The sequence below is a fragment of the Camelus bactrianus genome, chromosome 11 (assembly GCF_048773025.1).
Source record: "Camelus bactrianus isolate YW-2024 breed Bactrian camel chromosome 11, ASM4877302v1, whole genome shotgun sequence".
Taxonomy (NCBI): Eukaryota; Metazoa; Chordata; class Mammalia; order Artiodactyla; family Camelidae; genus Camelus; species Camelus bactrianus.
The window spans coordinates 42,262,955-42,283,682 of NC_133549.1; the positions used below are offsets into that span (position 1 = coordinate 42,262,955).

At 40.9% G+C, this 20,728-nt stretch overlaps 1 protein-coding gene and 1 non-coding gene across 3 annotated transcripts in view; both read right to left on the reverse strand.

Moving 5' to 3' along the window:
- The window catches only part of ENTPD7 (ectonucleoside triphosphate diphosphohydrolase 7), a 109,286-nt gene that overhangs the window by 73,432 nt on the left and 15,126 nt on the right, over nt 1-20,728 (reverse strand). The window lies entirely within an intron of this gene.
- LOC123613168 (small nucleolar RNA SNORA18) lies at nt 17,961-18,091 on the reverse strand. Its single transcript, XR_006720517.1, has one exon. It is a non-coding gene; the product is annotated as a small nucleolar RNA SNORA18 (small nucleolar RNA).

A 20,728-nucleotide genomic window follows, 5' to 3' on the forward strand; every position in this document is an offset into this window, starting at 1 on the left:
TCAGGAATGCAGAAAGAGACGGAATCAACGGAGGGAAAGCAGTGGTGATACCACACGTGCCATCAGGGGTCAGCAGGACAGGCAGCCCCACGTTAAAGGTGTGAATGGGTTAGCAACAGAGATCAGAACCAAGGCAAAATTCTTTGTGCTAATGATAACATTTAGGCTGTTTCTAATGGCTGAAAGAGGGGATCTGTGAGAGAGCAAGATTGTGGGCTAGGGCTAATAAAATGATGATGACAATAATAATTATAGTATAGATGGGATTAGCTTCACCTTAAAAAATAATGGTTTAAATACGAGAAAAATTAATTCATATTTTATGAAAGGGAATCCTCAGGAAGTCCAGTGCTGGAATGGCAGCTCCCTGCTCATCAAGGACCCAAGCTCTTTAGCTCACTGCAATGCCATCCCTAGGGTGTGGCCCTCCTCCTCATGTTCTAAAATAGCAGTTGGGGCACCACCTGTTGCATCTAGAACCCAGACCAACGAGAGGCTTCTGCTCAGAACTCGTTGGCCTAGTAACTGGCTGCACCTATCTATAAGGGTATCTATATGCCCAGAGAAAAATCAGGGTTATGTTACTAGAAGAGGAGAATAGATTTAGGGGCACATGGCTAGCAGTCTGTGCTATTAGTTATTGAGGAACTGTGGTAATCAATTTATATCTATTATCGCTTTTAATTTTTATACCAATTCTATAAGAAAGTACATAGTAGAAAGGAGAGTAAGACCTGGACTGTGTCTGAGTCCAGAGCCTGGGCTCTTTTTAAAAAGAATTTTTTAGGCTTCATGGAAATTTGTTTTTATGATACAAAAATCACAACATAATTGGTAAATATCTTGTTTTTTTTCTCTTGCTTGACCAAACACACACACACACACACACACACACACACTTACATCACCTTTCAGAGACTGAGTCTTATAGTCTCTGAAATTGCGTCTGACCATACAATACAGAACTGACTGCTTCAGTATGTGTTTAGTTACTTTTGTTGTGTGTGGAGGGGTGTATATATAGGCCTTATTTGTGAAGAATATGCAAGACTTTCTCTATAGGTTGTAAAATGCAAGCGGTTCTCAATAAATAATATTGAAATAATGTTCTAAAGGAAAAAAAGAGCAATTTATATTTGAGAACATTCAAGATAAACAATTTTCGCAACTGAGAGGTCCACTGACATAGTTGTGAATGTGAAAGAGGGCAAGAAAGATTAAGTTTTTCCTCCTTCAATTTATGTTATGTTTTGGACTATCACTCCAGTTTTCCTGTAAAATAAGTGACTGGAAAAATTGCCACATAGAGAGGGTGGGCAGGTTCCCTAGCGCTAATTTTGTGACTGGTCGGTATCTAAGATGCTAGGAAGAACGAACTCTTGGTGGAATTGGATGAGTATCACGCCCCCAGTTGGAGAGACAGGGTGAGGGTGAGGCAGGATGGTGGGGGGCAGAGGCCATATTTGATTACAGAAGGAAAGCTGTTTGGAAAAAAATTTTCAGACTGATGGGATTGCAAACAGAAGAGGAAGAGAGAGTATAGGGCAGAGACTAGTTTAAACAAATACAGTGCTACACTGGAATTGGACACCACATTGTAAAATAATTACAAATCAATAAAAAAAATGTTAAAAAAAATACAGTGAACATGGAATGGGGTTGGGGAGGCCAACTGGACTTTAAATACTTGCAGACAAGGCACTTTTAGCTTTGTACCACTGGCTACCCTTTGGTTCCTCTCAAGCTCCTAAGGCTGAATTATACCCAAGGATTGCAGCAAAAGAATGGTCAGGCCCAGTAAGTGCCAGCATTTTTCCATTGTGCCCTTCCTTCTATGACTGTGTGAGCCTGAGTTGTCTGCATGCTGCTGTAAAGGTGGGGGCTGCATTCCAAAGGAATGACTATGGCTAGGCGTTGTCAAGGGAGGGTAGCCAGAGAAAACCATGGGGAAAGGCTAGTTGGAATGTAAGCATTCCCAGAATGTAAGCAGCTGGAAGGCAAGGACCAGGTCAGTTTTGTCCCACTGCTACATCCCTATGCTAAGTACAGTGTCTAATCCATGGTTCCCTCTACCCTTACCCATTGAAGTTTCGTTAAATAAATGAGTGGATGAAAGATTGTGGCCCTGAGGTCACAAGCTAAGAAGGATCTATAAGCGCTTTCCTGCTGCCCTTTAAGGTGATCAGAGGGACTGTCAGGAAACATTCCGCGGGAGGCAGTCCTGGCCTATTTTGTCACCCAGGCAACTGCAGGTTGAAGTGAGGTGCTGGTTTCAACAACATGGTGGGTCTCTGGTGTGAGTCTAGGATCATAAATGGCAGTGACTGAGAAACTTCTGAGACTGGGTAAGGGGAGGACTTTGTTCTTTCTGCTCTTTCTGCCTTCTCCCTACCATGTATTGACCCCTTTCTAAGTCTCAGGCATCATCCTAAATGCTGTACATGCAATTTCTCATTTAACCCCGATATTCCAGGGAGGCAGACATTAACAATCCCCATTTTCCAGATAAAAAACCTGAAACTTGAAAAGGTTAAGTGGCAGCTCTTAAGTGAGAAAGCAAGATACCAACCCAACTCTCCTTGGCCCCGCAGCCCTCATCTTCCTGCTTAACCACTCCACTCCCTGCTTCAATCTGCTCCATGTTCTAACTCACTTACTCAACCTGGTTGCAAAACATTTATTTTTTACCTATGTAACTAACATTTTATTTTGAAATATTTTCAGACAAACAGAAATTTTGCAAAAACAGTATGAAGAATCCCCATAAACCCTCCATCCACATATCCCACAGGACTTCAGTTTTCATCAGTGTTTCAGGGAGTGCAGACCCTTGCCAAAGGCAAAGAGAAGAAGCACTGTGGCAGCTGGCTGGTGGGCCTGACCACGTGGGAACCCTGATCCCCTGGAACAGATGCGCCGACTCCCAGCATTCCCCCAGAGGACAAGAGGGTCATCCAGTGACTCGTCTAATGGGGAAGCTTCTGAGGAATGTCCCAGGCGCCAGGCTTGAGAGATTCATTAGCTACCAAAAATATCTAAACAAGGGAAACATTAGCAATGAAGGTCCCTCAGAATAATTCCACCTCTTTCTCCCTTGTGCTGTCAATTCAGGGCAGAAAGACTTACTGTGAACCTACTATGTGTCTGGCCTGAATTAAGTACTGGGGAAAATGATAACACTGTCAGTGATGCTGCCTCAGGAAAAATGAGGTAGTTGACTAGAAAAGACAAGGGAGCCTTGGTAGGAAATTCCCCACTGGTAGTCGATCAGGGATCCTCAGTTGGGGAAAAAACCTCAAGTTATTTTGGAAACAAAATTAGGAGGCTGGGGGGTGGTGGAGGGAGGCAAGAGAAGATGGGACAAGTTCCCACACGAAAACAAGGCAATCCAGCTCAGCTTCCTGCCTAATGCTGGTGGTCCTTGTGGGGAGGGGGGCGCAGCTCAGAAGGCAGGAGGCCCTGTGAGAGGTGGCCAGAGAAGCAGGGCCCAGAATACTGCAGTTTTAACAGCGGAACCAACGAGCAACATAGGTAGAGCCCCAGTTGAGCCTCCAAGCAAATCTACAGACCATAAAAAGATGAGGGGATTTGGCTAATGCTTCTGGGACAATATTTGCATACAGAGCAGAGGGGAGAGACACGGAGAGCACCCCCCACCCCCAGGATCATTCATTGTACCCATAAGCCTTCTTGGTCCTTTCTCCTTGCATGTTCTCTATGCCTCCTTCATGTCTAGTTTCATCTTAATAAACCTGGTGGCCAGCATGCTGCTCTCTCCTTGTCTATTTTTTTTCAGATTATAATGGAAACAGACCAAGGAGCCTGAAGATCTGGATTTGACTCCTGCTTCTGCCATTTAACAGCTGTGTGACCTTGGACAAGCCACGTAACCTCTCTGAGCTGTGGGTTCCTCACTTGCAAAATGGAAATTATACCTAGCTCAAATGAGATAATGTAGGGAAGCACTTTTCAGGTATTAAAGTACTCTATGAGACTCACCTGATGTTTTGCTACCCTTCTCATCTCCCCTACAATTCTCCTACTCCCCACCCTCCATCACCCCACACCAAGCCCAACTTTGGTGGAAAGAGCACCAGACTGGGAGTTAGGAGCTACGAGCTCTGCCTCGAGTTTCGTCATCAATTTTGGTCCTTCAGCAAGTCATGATCTTCCCATGGCCTAGGTTCCTGTTTGAACAGAATATCTTTCATGGTCTCTTCTACCATGAGGTTCCACACATTGCTGCTGAAGGGGTCAGGAGTTTATTTTCAGACAGGAATACAATTGGGCTAGGAGGACGTCACTGCTTCTGTGCTCAGCTGTGCTCTCATAGCAATCGTCTATTAATATGGCCGGGATCATGCACTTCGGAGTCGGGTGTGAGCCTGAGGGTGTCTCCAATACTCAGTTTAGCGTAATGAGTCTTTTTGACTCATAGCAGGGGAAATGTCTCCAGTTGGGGGGAAATGAAGTTGTCAAACATAGTCCTTAAGGAGAGAGAGATTTATAGGAGATCACATACAAAAGCACAGGAATTAAACAAACAAACAGGGAAAGAGCACTTAAAAGCTCAGACCAAACAATATATACTGCACGCTATGCTCAGGCAGGTCAACCAGTGGTCTGAGGTCTCCCCAAGCACCACCCAAGCATAACAGCCTGGACAATTGTTCATCTTCCAAGAAGCCCTTCCCAGGAACCAAAGGGTTGCAGGAAGGTAAAACCAATGACTTCATTGAAGGGAATAAAAATGGCAGTGGTCAGTACAGTCCTTTAATGACCATTTTGTTTTTTAAAACTTGCATTTGTGTAGCCCAAGATTTGGGCTCTGTTATCTATCCTACCCCTCCCCATGGCGCTCTGCTCCTTGACTACCTGAGTCACACTGCACCTCCTTGTGTCTGTCCGGCTCTGCTGCCCTCTTGATCCTCCTTCGTTAGAGTCTCCATCAAATACAGGATGCAAATAAAATTCAAATTTCAGCTAAACCACAAATACCTTTTTTAGGATATTTGGGACTTACTTATACTAAAGATTATTCATAGTTTAGTTGAAATTTAAATTTAAGTGGGCACTGAATACTTTTATTTGCTAAATCTGGCAACCTACTATCAAGGCATTTATTGTTTTTATCTCTGTCCAGAACATATGCTCCCACCCACATCTTCCCTTGGTCAGCTTCATGGAATTCAAGCTCCACTGAAGTGTCTCCTCTTTAGCGAGACACTCTCTGACCTGCCCCTCCAATTTAAAGTAGCTACTCTCCCTGCAAAGTGCCTTTCTAGCATATCCCCCTGTATTACCTCACTCTGAAATGAGTTTGCTTATTTGCTTTCTTGCTTAATGTCTGTTTCCCCCAGCTAGAATGATAGACATTGCTATATTTTTCCCTCATCATTCTCCATCACCTGAATGTACCTGGCAAAAGCCAGACATTTAATAAACACTGGTTGAATGGATGAATAGAATGTATGCTTCAGAGCAGTGCTTCACAAACTAGAGATTTTGTTCAATTTTGTTAAAATCCAGATTCTGATTCTGTAGGTTGGGCATGGGCCTGAGATTGTGCATTTCCAGCAAGCTCCCGGAGATGCTGATGCTGCAGGTCCACAGACCACACTTTAAAGGGCAATAGAATTCTCTGTGGTGATGGAAATGTCCTGTGTCTGCTCTGTCCAATACAGCAGCCACTCGTGGTTATTGAGTACTTGAAATGTGGCTAGTGTGACTGAGGAATTTCACGTAGTTAAAATTTTTATTTTTTTCTTAAATTTTACTTAATGCTAATTAATTTAAGTTTAAATGTCACAGCTATTTCAACAGCACAACTCTAGGGAAGTGGTTCTCAGTCTTGGCTGCACATTAGAATTACCAAAAGCACATTTCAAAATACAGATCCCCAGGACCTACCCCAGAGCAATTAAATCAAAATCTCTGGGTCTGGGTCTTACAGCATTGGTTTTTACTCTTGTTTTTTTTAAAGTTCCCCCAGGTTATTATAAAGTGCTTCCAGAGCTGAGAACCTCACCTTAAAAGTTTTCAGAGCAGCAATATTTTCCTTTGCTCATTCAATCCTTATCATAGCCTGGACAGCAGGTAAGACAAATGTAACTAAATATCATCAACCCCAATTTACTAGGAGTAACTGAGGAGCAAGAGGGTGCATAGATTTGCCCAAGGTTATATAGCTGGTGATTGACTGATCCAGGACCGACACGGCCCTGTGTTTCCACATCCATCCTCTGCCTCAAATTCTTTGTGAAAAGAGGCAAATGCCTTCACTCAAACCAGTCAGGCAAGTCCATACTGTCTGCGTAGCTGCCACCGACTTTCACCTGCCTTTGATGCCGCCTTTCCCAGGGCCTTGTGTGGCCACATCATTCCCCAGAGAGACAAGCCAATTAGAATCCTCACCCTGTTTTCATCACTGATCAAGAAAAGAATGGGTCTCTCCCTACCAGACAGGAAGGAAATCCAAGTTTGAGTGGATGAGGGCACCTTGCCATGGAACTCACCACTCCCAGGGTGGGGCCTCCAAGTGGAACAGACCCACTCCTTCCTGCCACACCTGCTCACAAGGGCACAGACCGAGGGGTCTTAGGGAGAGAAGTCAACAGTGACAACACAGGTGACCCTGAAGGGTCTCCCAAAGAATTCACAGACCATACCGGGGTTTCTGGTGGCAGGGTTGGGATACCACTATTGGGGGCCACATGGGGAAGATGGTTTTAGGTGGGAAAAATTTTTTAATATTTAATACATATTTATTTTAATGTTTATTAGGAAAAACTCAGCTCATTAAATCTGAAATTTCACAGATATTTCTGATATAAAATTCCTGCCAAAATTAATTTAAGAAAAAAGGGAGCACATTTAAAGCAAAAAGTTAAGGAAATAGTAGTAGGCGCAGGACTTGGATATGGCCAACATAGTGACGACAGCCTGGGTGTACCCTGGGGGTGCAGTGGGAGGGGGTGGACAGTGCCCTTTGTATGGGAGGTCAGAGGTGGAAGGGAAGGCTTTCGTGGAAACACTCTTGTCAGCGGCATGTTTTTCAATACTGAAGAATTACTGTCGTTGACAAGAAATCCATTGTCTTGCAATAATGGCCAGGAATGAAAACAGCACAGCTTCAAGCCCTCCAGGGCCTGCAGTGAGGTCCAGCTGAGGGAAGGGGTGAGCCCGACCCTTTCAAGCTGCAACAAGCCTGCAGAAGACCACACTCAGCCCAGCACCTCAGTTCTGCTGCAGACATGCCAGGAGAGCCATGCCCATCCAAGTCTGGTGTCCAAGGACAGGCCCTCCTGGAGGCCAAAGAACCTGGTCCTAGCTGTCCAGGGACAGTGTTTGCTCAGTCTCAAGAATCCCAGCCCCCACCTGGAGCCTGGGTTGACCAAGCTCAGAGTGGTTACTGCCTAAAAGAACACACTGCATCTACAGGGCCAACCCCATGCAGACTCAGCTCCCACCTATATTTGTCAGTGGGACTCAGAGCCTCCTGGGGAATGGATGAACTGGGACCCTGGGATGGGGAAAGGACACGTGCTCAGTTAAAATGGGCTGACAGCCACACTTTGAGAATGAAAAGGGACTAGATCCAGCTTTCAGGAATGAGAGTTGCAGTCTTTGAAATGTCCCAAGAAGGGGGGGGGGGTATGAATAGTCAGAGCACAGAGAAATTTTAGGGCACAGAAAATACTCTGTATGAAACTATAATGGTGGTTATCCTTCATTGTACATTTGCCCAAGTCCATGGGATGTATACCACCAAATGTGAACCATAATGTAAACTACAGACTTGGGGTGATCATGCTATGTCAGTGTGGGTTTATCAGTAGGAACAAAAGTAGCATTCTGGTGGGAGATGCTGATTACAGGGTAGGCTATGCCTGTGGGAGGGCAGGGAATATATAGAGAATCTCTGTACTTTCCTCCCAATTTTGTTATGAACCTAAAACTGCTCTTAAAAAAAAAAAAGTCCCAAGAGAATTTGTGAACACTCAAAATCCAACCAAGATTACCTGGGAGTGGGGGTGACTTCAGAGAGAATCAATTTAATTGTGCATGCAACTGAGAAAGCTTAAACTGTTTATATTTTATGGGGCTCTGGCTAAAGAAAGAATGTGCTCAGAACTGGCATAATTTATATAAGGCACCACTGCTCAGAGAGTCAGTATATATCTTCAGTACCAGGTCGGGGATAAGGTACCCAGGCCCATGATTTCGATATCAGTTCTGCAGGCAGGTAACAACCACAACCACAACCACAATCACATCAATGGCCAACATTAACTGAATACTTAGCACCAGTTACCATTTTAAAAGCATTTAGTCCTACAACAACTCAAGGAGGTAGGCACTTATATTACCCCATTCTACAGATGAGGAAATTGAGGCACTTATATTACCCCATTCTACAGATGAGGAAATTGAGGTTAAGTGACCCACCCAAAGCCACATCTGGACAGTGGGCGTGGAGATATCTGGCACTCAAAGCTGCATGATACTGCCATTAAGAGCATCCAGGTAACACCCATGCTCCAAGCTCATACTCACCAATCTATCCTCAAAGGCAATGCTGGCTAAGACAGCAGAGTGAGGTGCAAATCTTGACTCTGTCACAGTCTAGCTTCTTAACCACCTAATGCCCCAATCCCTCATCTGTAAAATGGGAATAACAGCACCTGTCTTTCAGAGTGTGTGAAGATGAAATGAGAGGATATACTCAAAGCCCTAAGCAGTGTTCTTGGCCTGGGGGAAGCTCTCCATGGTTACTCTTGGCTACTCACCAGCTCACCCTCCCCTACAGGTAAATCTTTTTGGAAAGCATCATGATAACAAGGGCTCCCTTCTACAGAGGGCTTCCCACATGCTTTGCCTGCTGCTAAGAGCTTTTAGTACATCCTCTCCTTTCACTTTCACACACCCTACAAGGCAGGCATTATCATTCTAATTCAAAACGTTTGAATTCTGGTTTATCCATTTGCCTCTTGTGAATTTAATCATTTCTCCAGAGACAAAGGTCTTCTGGATGTAGAAACCCACACAGCACCTTCGAACCTGCAAAGCTGAGGCCCAGCCAGGCCTGGAGGGCTCCGTAGGGATGCCCGGCGGGCCCCTCCCAGGCACCAGCCATCTGACACATGGAGCCACTTCTATAGGCTGCCACAGGATATGCCCGGGACACCCTGAAGCTGCTAATCCCAGCATCAACACGGCGCTTTTCCTTGAAGGATTTCCTTTCCTTTAACGAAATTGGTATTGACTAATATTAACACATAATCACAAACACCAGTGCCTGTTTGATGTGTGATCTCCTATGCATTTTCCTATGTATATATACATCCTTTTATAAAGAAAACAAAAATGCGATTCTACTTTATGTACTCTTCTTGCTTTTTCACTTAACATATGATAGAAATCTTCCCATGTCAAAAAATATAACTCTATATCATTGAAAAAAAATCTACATAGAATGCAGCATGCTCTTTTTAACTGTTTAAGGAAGACTGGATATTTTTCCTTTTTGCTCATCTGCATTTTGTAACTTTTCAACAATGAAGACATATTCGTTTTGTAAAAAATAGACCATAATTTTTTAAAAACTAGTATTGAAAAGATGATGCAATAACACTTTAAACAGTTTCATTCTTGTTAATTATTTTTCCAGTTCTTGTCCACATACAAGAACTAGAACAAATATTTTTACGTAGTTATTACCATTTTGAAATACTCCTTTACCACTTATCTGAAACATCTGTCCATGTTTCTTTGGCACCCTCTTAAAGGCTTGTATAAAGGCCTGGGGAACATGGGGGCAGTAGGAGGTGATGGGCTGTTCCAAAGAGCAGTGCCCAGAACAGAGATCCAGGAACAGACCCCTTAACAGTCTGGTGAAACCCATGGCCCCCTTCTCAGAATAATACTTTCAAATGTATAAAACAAAATATATAGGATTACAAAAGAAACCAACTACATTGAAATATAATCATCAAAATTAAAATATATACTATAGTAATAATATATGTAATTCTTTGTGCATTAAGGAACAAAGTCTAGCAGTGATTCTAATTTCTACCATAATTTCAAAGCAGTGATGAACATAGACATTTCATATCTACAACACAATAATGTGACTTGAAAACATCCGTGATTTCTATTGGTGACAAGTCTCAGGTTCACTAACTCAGCTGCAGTCTGTTGCCTACATTTATAATTCAAGGAAATACTGCATTTCATTTTACATTAACAAAAATAGATGTCATTTTTTCCCCTCCAAGTTTATAGACCTCCTGAATTCTACCAGGGAGGTGGGTTCTAGGTCAATAGACACCTGCTCCACAGAATTTCTATACTTATTTCTATAATTTCTATACTCTATACTAGGAAAGATGAAAGGAAAAAATTATTTCCAAATCTCTTTCCCTTTTCTTTTTTTTTTTTTCACCCTTTCTACCCAAACCACCAGCCTCTCCAGCTCTCATGACTATGAGACCATTCAGAATTAATTTGCTAGAGATTTTTCATCTCTAGACAACTGTCCAGCCCCCAACCACTTCCACTCCCTGGTCACCCTCTGCACATACACAGAAAGAAGCTCATCTTGCCGTCTTCCAACTCAGCACGCTTCATATTTGCACTAGATTTAACATGTACATCCCTCCTTCTTCCTTCCTGACAGTCACGAAGTCGTCGAACAAGTCCAGTCAGTTCTGAGCGAAGGAAGCTGGATAATCCGCCTACTTATTGGAGGCTGCCTAATCCAAATAGATGTTTTCCATCACGGAAGGTATTTTCCAGGACTCTGCAAATCCAGAGGATCAGTCTCCTTCCTTCACACAAGCATCGGCACTGGATTCATTTCTGAAATCACTGGCACCAACCAGGCTCTGGTTCTTGGCCCGGGTTTCAGAAATTATCTGCAATGATTGTACTCTCTTTTCCTTCCACCAATAATTATAACAAATTGCTTTTGTGTGGCACCTTTTGCTTCTAAGCAGTAACGTTCGCACGAGAAATGCTGTTATCCCAGAGGCAGGATGTGGGCCCAGAACTCTGGATTCCTAACCCAATGTTCATTCCATGATGCCGAAATTCAATTATTACTAATTCCATTAAAACACAGAATTCCTGAGACACAGTGAACTTGTGTCTCCTTTAACTAAACATGAAAATCTCATGATCTCCTTTAATATTATTTGAAAATTTTAAATGCTTAAAACATTGTGGCTAAAAATAAATCAAAACAACGGGAATTTTTAAAATACTCTTTATTTTTAAAATACTCTTTATTTTTAAAATACTATACTTTTTTTGATTTTTAAAAACAATATATGTTTACTTCAATCATACAATATCCTAAGGTGATCAAACTGTCCCAGTTGGCCTGAGACTACCCATTTTATTTATATTTTTAATTTTAATTTTTTATTGAAGTGTAGTCAATTTACAATGTTAGTTTCAGGTGTACAGCAAAGCGATTCAGTTATACATATACATACACACACATATATATTTTCTCAGATTCTTTTCATTATAGCTCATTACAAGAAATTGAATATCCCTGTGCTACGCAGTAGATCCTTGCTGTTTATCTATTTTATACATAGTAATATGTATCTGTTAATCCCAAACTCTTAATCTATCCCTCCTCCCCTTCCCCCTTCTCCCCAGGTAACCACTGTCTGTTTTCTATGTCTGTGAGTCTATTTCTGGTTTGTAAATAAAATTTGTATCTTTTTTCTTTTAGATTCCACGTATCAGTGACATCATATGATATTTCTCTTTCTCTGTCTGACTTAATTCACTTAATATGATAATCTCTAGGTCCATCCATGTTGTTGCAAATGGCATTATTTCATTCTTTCTATGGCTGAGTAATATTCCATTGCACAAATATACCACATCTTCTTTATCCACTCATCTGTCAATGGACATTTAGGTTTTTTCTATGTCTTGGCTATTGTAAATAGTGCTGATGTGGACCCTGGGTGTATGTGTCTTTTTGAATTATATTTTCCTCCAGGTATACACCCAGGAGTGGAATTACAGGATCATATGGTAACTCTATTTTTGGTTTTTTAAGGAAGCTCCATACTGTCCTCCATACTGCTTGCACCAATTTACATTCCACCCAACAGTGTAGGAGGGTTCCTTTTTCTCCACACCCTCTCCAGCGTTTATTATTTGTAGACTTTTTAATGATAGCCATTCTGACTCGTGTGAGGTGATACCTCGTTGTAGTTTTGATTTGCATCTCTCTAATAATCAGTGATTTTGAGCAACTTTTCATGTGCCTGTTGGCCATCTGGATGAGACTGCCCACTTTAAACTGAAAATGCTACAGTTCACAAACTCCTCAGTTCCAGGAAATCCTTCAGTCTTCAGCTGAAACAACAGATGTTTGCATCATCATTTTTTTTTTTATTGAGTTATAGTCAGTTTACAATGTTGTTTCAATTTCCAGTGTAGAGCACAATTTTTCAGGTATGCATGGACATACATACATTCATTGTCACATTCTTTTTCACTGTGAGCTACCACAAGATCTTGTATATATTTCCCTGTGCTATACAGTATAATCTTGTTTATGTATTCTACATATGCCTGTCAGTATCTACAAATTTCGAACTCCCAGTCTGTCCCTTCCCACCCTCCTTCTCCTCTGGGAACCACAAGTTTGTATTCTATGTCTATGACACTGTTTCTGTTTTGTATTTATGTTCTTCTTCTTCTTTTTTTTTTTTTAGATTCCACATATGAGCAATCTCATATGGTATTTTTCTTTCTCTTTCTGGCTTACTTCACTTAGAATGACATTCTCCAGAGACATCCATGTTGCTGCAAATGGTGTTATGTTGTCATTTTATGGCTGAATAGTATTCCATTGTATCTAGTCATCTGTCAATGGACATTTAGGCTGTTTCCATGTCTTGGCTATTGTAAACAGTTCTGCTGCTTCATTATCTTGTTAGCTTCTCACTACCATTTTACCTTCTAGGGACGGGGAGTCCAAGAAACCCAGGAGGTACTAGCATCAGAATAGAGAATTTTTTCAATCGACACTTACTAAATGAGCACTGTGTGACAGAATCTAACCTCTCCCAACCTGGTGATTAGAACTGAACCATGAAGAATATCATGAACCAGACAGAAAGACTGAATTATATATATTGTTACTGAATGGAACTTGGGTTAACTTGCTCTTCTGGGCAGCAAAGCCTATCTACTTGACACCAGGTTATGGTGAAAGAAAGTACAGCATTTATTGCAGGGTGTCAAGCAAGGAGAACAGGCAGTTCACGCTCCAAAGACCTAAACTCTCCAATGGCTTTCAGAGAAGGGTTTTTAAAGGCAACATTTGCAGGTGAGGGTCGTAGTTTGTGGACTTTCTTCAAATTGGTTGGTGGTGATGTACCAGGGTGATGTTTTGGAAATGTTAATCATCAACCTTCTGGTTCTAACCAGTCTGGGGTCTATGTGCTTGTGGTTAGCATGTAGTCACCATCCTCTATCTGTGTAGCGGGGAGTCTTAGTCCCTGCAGAACAACTCAAAGATATGCATGGGGTTGTTAGGTAGATCCCTTTAGGAGGAACTAGGACTCTGTTTTATTGATGAACTATTGTTTTAGCTATCATTACTTCCCTTGCTTGACTGCTTTTCCTTTGTTTCTGCATTACCTCACTTCCCTAATTAGTAGCTGTTTGAGTCTACTCTTTGGAACTCAGGGAAGGCCTAGGAGAGCCTTTTCTCTACAAACAAGAAATGGGGGACACAGCAGGGCTTCTGTACTTCAAATGGCCTCTCAGGGTACTGTTCAGTTTCAGTACCACCAGCTCCAAAAGGGTATATTCACATGTTTCTATGAATAACACATGTCCCCTAGAGTTGTGTGGGGCAGCCCTTGGAGAAGGGCTGGCTTAGGGTTAGAGTTAGTTCGTGAAAGAGACGGAATGAGATGGAATGAGATCTTAGTTTTCTGACTTTCAGTACAGGGCTCTCTCCATTGCAACATTAAATTCAGAATAATAAAGCCCAAGACATGATTTCTCCAACACAGATAATCCTCTCTCCTCTCCCCTCCAACCAGCTAGGACCTGGCTCTTTTGTCCTTGTGGATTCAGAGCCTGCTACACACCTCCCCAGAGTAGGTGCAGCTTTGGTGGTAGGATCTGGGAAATACATGATGCACTACCTCCCCAGTGATGTATATCCCACTAGTCTCTTACAGGGCTAAAGTCAGACTGATTAGTGAGTGAGGAAGACAACTGCTCTTTTACATTCTAGCAAATCAGTCCTGGGGAGACTGCTCTGTGTTTCTTTATTCTAGAAGCAAAGTATTCCCAGTCTCCAGTGTTCTGGCATCATTCTGCCTTGTGATTTTGTCTAGCCTTATTTTGACTCTCACCCCCACTTCTCCTCTCCCAACACCTACCACTTCTTGGCAGTGGGAGGGGGGCCCTTTGATCTTAGTTCAGGTGGAAACCAGAGGAAATCCTAGATTAGGCTCTGATGGCCAAAGAATGTCTACCAGCCCCAAGGAGGGGCACTCATTTGGAATAAGATAAGAGTATGGATTTTATGTTTATGAAAAAAATTGCATTTTGTGATATTGCTGTATAAGTTGAGGTAGTCAATGTACATACTGGGTACTATGCTTTTGATAGTGGGAAAAAATAGACACTGCACATGACAATAGGGTTAAGGGTGACCAAACGTCCCAGTTTTCTCAGGACCAAGCAGGTTCCCAGGACTTGGGAATTTCCATAATAAAACCAGGAGAATCCTGGGCAATTGGGGTTGAGTTGGTCACTCTAGAGGTAAATAATAATAATTTACTACATGTAAGGACTATTCTAAGCACTTTACATTCATTCACTTCTCAACTGACTCAATGGGAGAGGTACTGTATTTATTTCTGTTTTATAAATAAGGAAATTAAGGATCAGATAAGGCAAGTAACTCACCTAATGTCACACAGCTAAATAAGTGTAGAGCTGGGACTGAAACTGAGATCTGTCTGACTCTCAAATCCATTCTATCCATTATGGTTTTTAACTATCATGATAATTTTTTTCTTTCAGATATTTATGAAAGAAACATACATTGGGACTAGCCTTTCAAGGATTACTGTATTGTATTGAGTAGCTCAGAATAAGCCAATTTCTCTATGGCCACCCTCAAAGTAGAAAGAGGTTTAGAAAATAATCCTTATTCTCCTCCTTCTTCTTTTTTGACACATCATGCTTAACCATTCTTGTAAATGAAATAGAATGTTTAGAAATAGACACAAATACATATAGGAACTTACTATTTGATAAAGATAGGACTTCAGATAAGTGGGAGGAAAGGTGAATTATTTAATAAATGATGTTGGGACAATTAGGTAGCCATCTGCAAAAAAAAAAAATTAAGTTGGGCCCCTGTTTTCATACTTTATACTAAAATAAATTCCAGATGGAGTGAAGGTTTATGTGAGGGAATGAAATCAAAGAAATACTAGAAGGAAGGATGGAAATGGAGAAGACCTTTCTGAGTATGATACAAAATTCAGAAATCATAAGAGAAAAATTGATAAGATAAACTACATTTTAAAAAATACTTTTCATGGCAAAACAAAATTAAAAAGATAAAACCAACTGGAGGAAATATTTTCAAAGTATCACAAACCAAGACCAAATTTCTTTAATGGGTAAAGCATTTGTCCAAATCATGAGAAAAAGATTGATGAACAGTATAACAATACAACACAACACAATAAAGAAATAATGAGGATAGGAGGACAGTTCAAAAAAGACACTGATTTCTAACCATTTGAAAAGATATTCAGCTTCGCTGATAAGAGAAATGAAAATCAAGACTACAAGGAAGCACTATGTCTCACCTATTGGATTGGCAGAGATCCAAAAATCTGTACTGGTGAGAATGTAAATTGGTACAATCACTTTAGAGGGAAATTGGCAAGGTCTATCACAATCTAAAATAAATGATAATCTTTGATTTGACAATTCCACAGAAACACACATGTAGGAAAATGATCTGCAAGGGTGTTTGTTGCAGCATCGATGGTCATTGGAAGCAACCTCTATATTCATCAAAGGGAACTGGTTAAACAACTATGTTACATCTATACAGTGGAATATCATGCAGCCATGGAAAAGAATGAGGAGACTGCCTAAAGTGATAAGGAATGATCTCCAAGATATATTGCTAAGAAGACAAAGTGCAGAACAATGTGCAAAATATGTTACTATTTGTATGTGTGGGTCCTGAAGAAGGGTAGATAATATACTGTGTTTGTGTATGTTTGTAAGTAAATGAAAATCTCTGGAAAGATACACAAGAAACTAGTTAACAGTGGTCCACATAGGGAAGGAAGACTTCCTGTCCCTAGAAACTTATTTTATACCTTTTAAAATCTGTGGTATGTTAATGTCCTACCCACAAATAAATATAGATAATGTAAGAGAGATCCAGGGCTGGCTTTATGGATATACAACATGTGCACTTGCAAAGGGCCCTGCATTTGGTTTAATGCTCTGATGTCACCATCTTGAAATCTTAATAATTTCTGAACGAGGGTCCCTTCACTTTCATCTTGTACTAGACTGTGTAAATTATCTAGCCAACCCAGAGAGACCCTTGGTTGACTAATGCTACCTGAGGTCAAGTCTTGATTTAGAAGGAGATACTTGTGTAATTCAAAGACATTTTCATTTGCGTATGGCTGCTAATCACCACCATTAAACAATAAAAAGCCAAATAAATCTTTGCAATTGCAGGGCAAACAACCAGAATTATCCATATTTGCCTAATCATTAAAAGCCACACATTTGCCAGCAGGAATAACCTACCCTCAAATGATGAGGTTCACTCTGCCCAAACTGGAAAAGCCATTTATAACTCTTTGAAAACTGCCTGACATTTCAGCTTTCTGTGATAGGAAGATACAAATCTCATGTGGTTTTGCCTGCCATGCAGACCAAACAAAATGATGGTTCTGTTAAAACATATATGTATGAGATACTTTGCTTTTAGGAATTCTGTTTTGATAGCCTCAGGAGGCAAACAAACACAGCCGCTCTAGCTCCCACCTGGCCAAGGTGGCATCACCCATCTCAAGTCTGAACAGTCCTTTCAATCTGGGCAGTTTCAGCTAAGGATGCTTATCTTCAAATGAATGGATTATAAATATACTTTATTATAGGACTAGAATGAGTGCCAGAAACACTATAGCAAAGTGAACCAAAGACAACACTCAGAGGATATGGAGGGAGAAAGATGCAGCTGATACAACAATTACATCTACTTATTGTGCATTTAGCTTCTTGGCTGTAAGCTGGGTAAAATACTACCTACTTCACAAAGCCATGCCATGCATTAAATGAGATAATGGATGTGAATATGCTTTGTAAATTGATAATTACTAAGGTATCATCCATATTATTAAGGATTTTTTTCCTACAAAAAATATAAAAGGTTTTAAAATTATGTAACAAGTAAAATTATTTAAGTCAATAAAGTTTTAAGGAATTTCACATGTTCTGTTTTCTTGCACTGCCAATCACCTTGGTTCCTCCAATGTTTGAGCCATAATGTTCAAGACAGCCTTTTCAAAATGAATTTTTGCTCAACCTGCAGTTGTCATGTCAGTCAGTCCACAATTCTTTCAGTTGGGTTTCTTTGATCTCCAGTGGAATATGGGCACACTTTAAAAATTCCCCACCAGTAATCTTTGGGATCCAATTTCCTCAAGCAAGTTACTTTAGGACCACGTTTAGCATCAGAGGACATGGGTCTGCCTGGTTCTGAATTTTAGACACCCTCTAAACATGCATTAAGTTCAAGCCATAGTCACGCCTAAGGTATCACAACCTAGAACACCGCAGATAGCTGGACTATGACAATACCCAAGATTTTAAAAGTTAGACTGCTAGGTTTTTCATAGTTTATTTAGCAGCTCTGTCTTGTAGTTCTTTCCCACAGATTTAACACTTAGTTCTGTGACTAAAGGAAACCACAAAGTTCATCTAAGAGGTGTTTCCAATGATGCAGGTCTACAGAAAAAGCCCCATTGGGACAGACCTCCACTAAGGATATTATTTTGAGTGGGTATCTGTGTGTGTACTGCCAGTACTGTTTTAAGTGGGAGGGGGCAGCCACACTGAGTACCTCCAGCACTAACTAAAAAACTCTTTTTTTCATAAGTGCAAAAATAATATAGGACCTCCCCATGTAAAGTAAACAAACAACCCAGAAGTAAATTGGGGGAAAAGTGAAAGTTCCCCTTCACTTTCTGCCACAAATCCTAGTCCTTTTAACAGAACATGGTATAAATTCTTCCAGGGGGATTTTCAAAATGCATCTGAATAACAAAATAAAACTGCTAGAACCCTATGAGATGCACCACAACCCCTTCCTCAACGTTAGGGAGTGGCATTGCTTCTCACAGGATAAGATCCTCAGCAATAAACCCTTCACGAAAGCAGAGCTGCCTCTAACTCCTAACCTTGCTTCATTAAATTAGGTGCCCAATGCAAGTGCTTCCTGGACTGTGAGAATATTCACAAGCAGTTATTTAAAAATAGATCCCGCCATTAGATTTTAGAATAATCTGTAGATTGATTACCAGATCTATCATCAAGGCATTAGGTCTCAGGGGACTAGACCAGTAAATGACTCTAATTGTTATGGTTTCTAGTAATCTTGGATCACTTGTTATTATAATAATAATAATAATAATAATAATAATAATAATAATAATAATAATAATAATAATAATAATAATAATAATAATAATAATAATACAATACTTTTTAAAGGCACTTTGCATATATCACCTCTTCAAGTTTTACAAATGCCCTATAAGGTAGGTAAGATTATCAGTCCCATTTTAGAGATGAAGCATCTGAGGCACAGAGAGGTCCAGTGGCTTGTCATACACGGTCTGTACTTTAAAGCTCCCATGGGAGATGATTCTCACGCAGGACTTTTGAAAGCATGAACACAGCCACCGTCACAGAATCCCAGTATTTCTCCAAGACCACCTGCATTTTAGGGGTGGTCAAAATATCTCAAGATATCTCAAGATGACACCTGCAGCTAAATCCCCGTTTTGCTTCTGAGACTTAGAAGGTTCAACGCCCCTTCTCTTCCTGCTGCTGAGGTTTCTAAAGAAAGCAATTCTCTAACGTTGGTATGAATGTGTGGAGGATCATGTTAAAAGTGCAGATTCCACCACTTCACACCCATTAGGATGGTTATTTTTTTTAAAAAAGGAAAATAAGTGTTGGAGAGAATATGGAGAAATTGGAACCCTATACATTGCTGGTAGGAATATAAAATGGTGAAGCGGGAAAACAGTATGGTCATTTCTTAAAAAATTAATATAGAATTACAATTTGATCCAGCTATTCCCCTTCTAGGCATATACACAAAGGAATTAAAAGAAGGGGCGTCAACAGATACTTGTACATCTATGTTTATAGCAGCATTATTCACAATAGCCAAAAGGTGGAAACAACCCAAGTGCCCATCAATGGATGAATGGATAAACAAAATCCCTTTTAAAAAAAATGCATGGTCTTAAACCACCTGCTAAGAAGTCGGTAGGTTGAAAAGCAACAGGGAGACTGTTCCTGACATTGGTAGCCATCCTGAGCTGAATCAAAGCAGAAAGTCCTTCAAACCAAATATTGTCCCATGGCAGCCTTGAGCAGTGCTTTGAGAGAACAAATAATGTTTAGCCTCATAGTCCACAAGGGGAAAAAAGTTCATTTCTAGCAACATCTGACTGAGTAAGCAAAGCAAGGCCCTACCGACACAGGCCAGGGGAAATGGGTCTGTCACCACAGAGAGGAGGCAAGGAGGCAAGGAGGCAAGGGGGAGGAGACCCACAAAAGGGTGGAACTGTGAGCCTGTGACCTTGGGTTTCCCTCCAGCAAAAAGCTTCCTTAACACTTAGGTTCATATTCACATAATTTTTGGACAGGAAAATGCACTGGTAAGCAATCAGGCAAATGGGACCCAGGCTTTCAAATGATGAAACTGTGCCCCCTAGTGGCTAATCTTTAGGAATTCCAGTCATTAAAGATTAATGCTTGGGAGACAGAGTAAGGAATGGACTGGTGTGTGTGTGTGTGTGTGTGTGTGTGTTTGTGTGTGTGTGTGTGGTTGGTGTATGTGACTTCCCCTCCTGTGGGATTTCATCTTGCTTCTGCCTAGTCCATGTGTCAGCTGAGATCGTTAGTACACTGAAGCCAAACTGATGGGATGGGATCAGGTTGTCTGTCATTTTTCTAGATCTCTGAATTGCATACTAAGTCTGATCATTCCACCATTGTTTAAGCTGCTTGTGAGGTTTACAATTTCCCCAGCTCTGTGATCATGAATGGATGCTTCATCATCAGTTAGAAACTGGACCATGGTTTTGAAGCACTGCCTGGTAAGAACCTGGTGTTTGCCTCTCTTTTCAGCAATGTGATGGTCTTGAAAGCACTGGCCAGGATGTCCATGTGCACCATTATGGTGGCACAGAAAGATGGTGGAAAGAGCATGACAGTCTTTTACAACCTATGTTTCCCCTTACTATATCACAACATTCTAAAGGCTTCCTTTAACTTTTTTTAGTGGCCTTATTCATAATAGTAAAACACTGGAAAGAAGCCAAACAACCAAATATCCATCATAAAATTTACCACTGTAACCATGTTGAATGTACTATTCAGT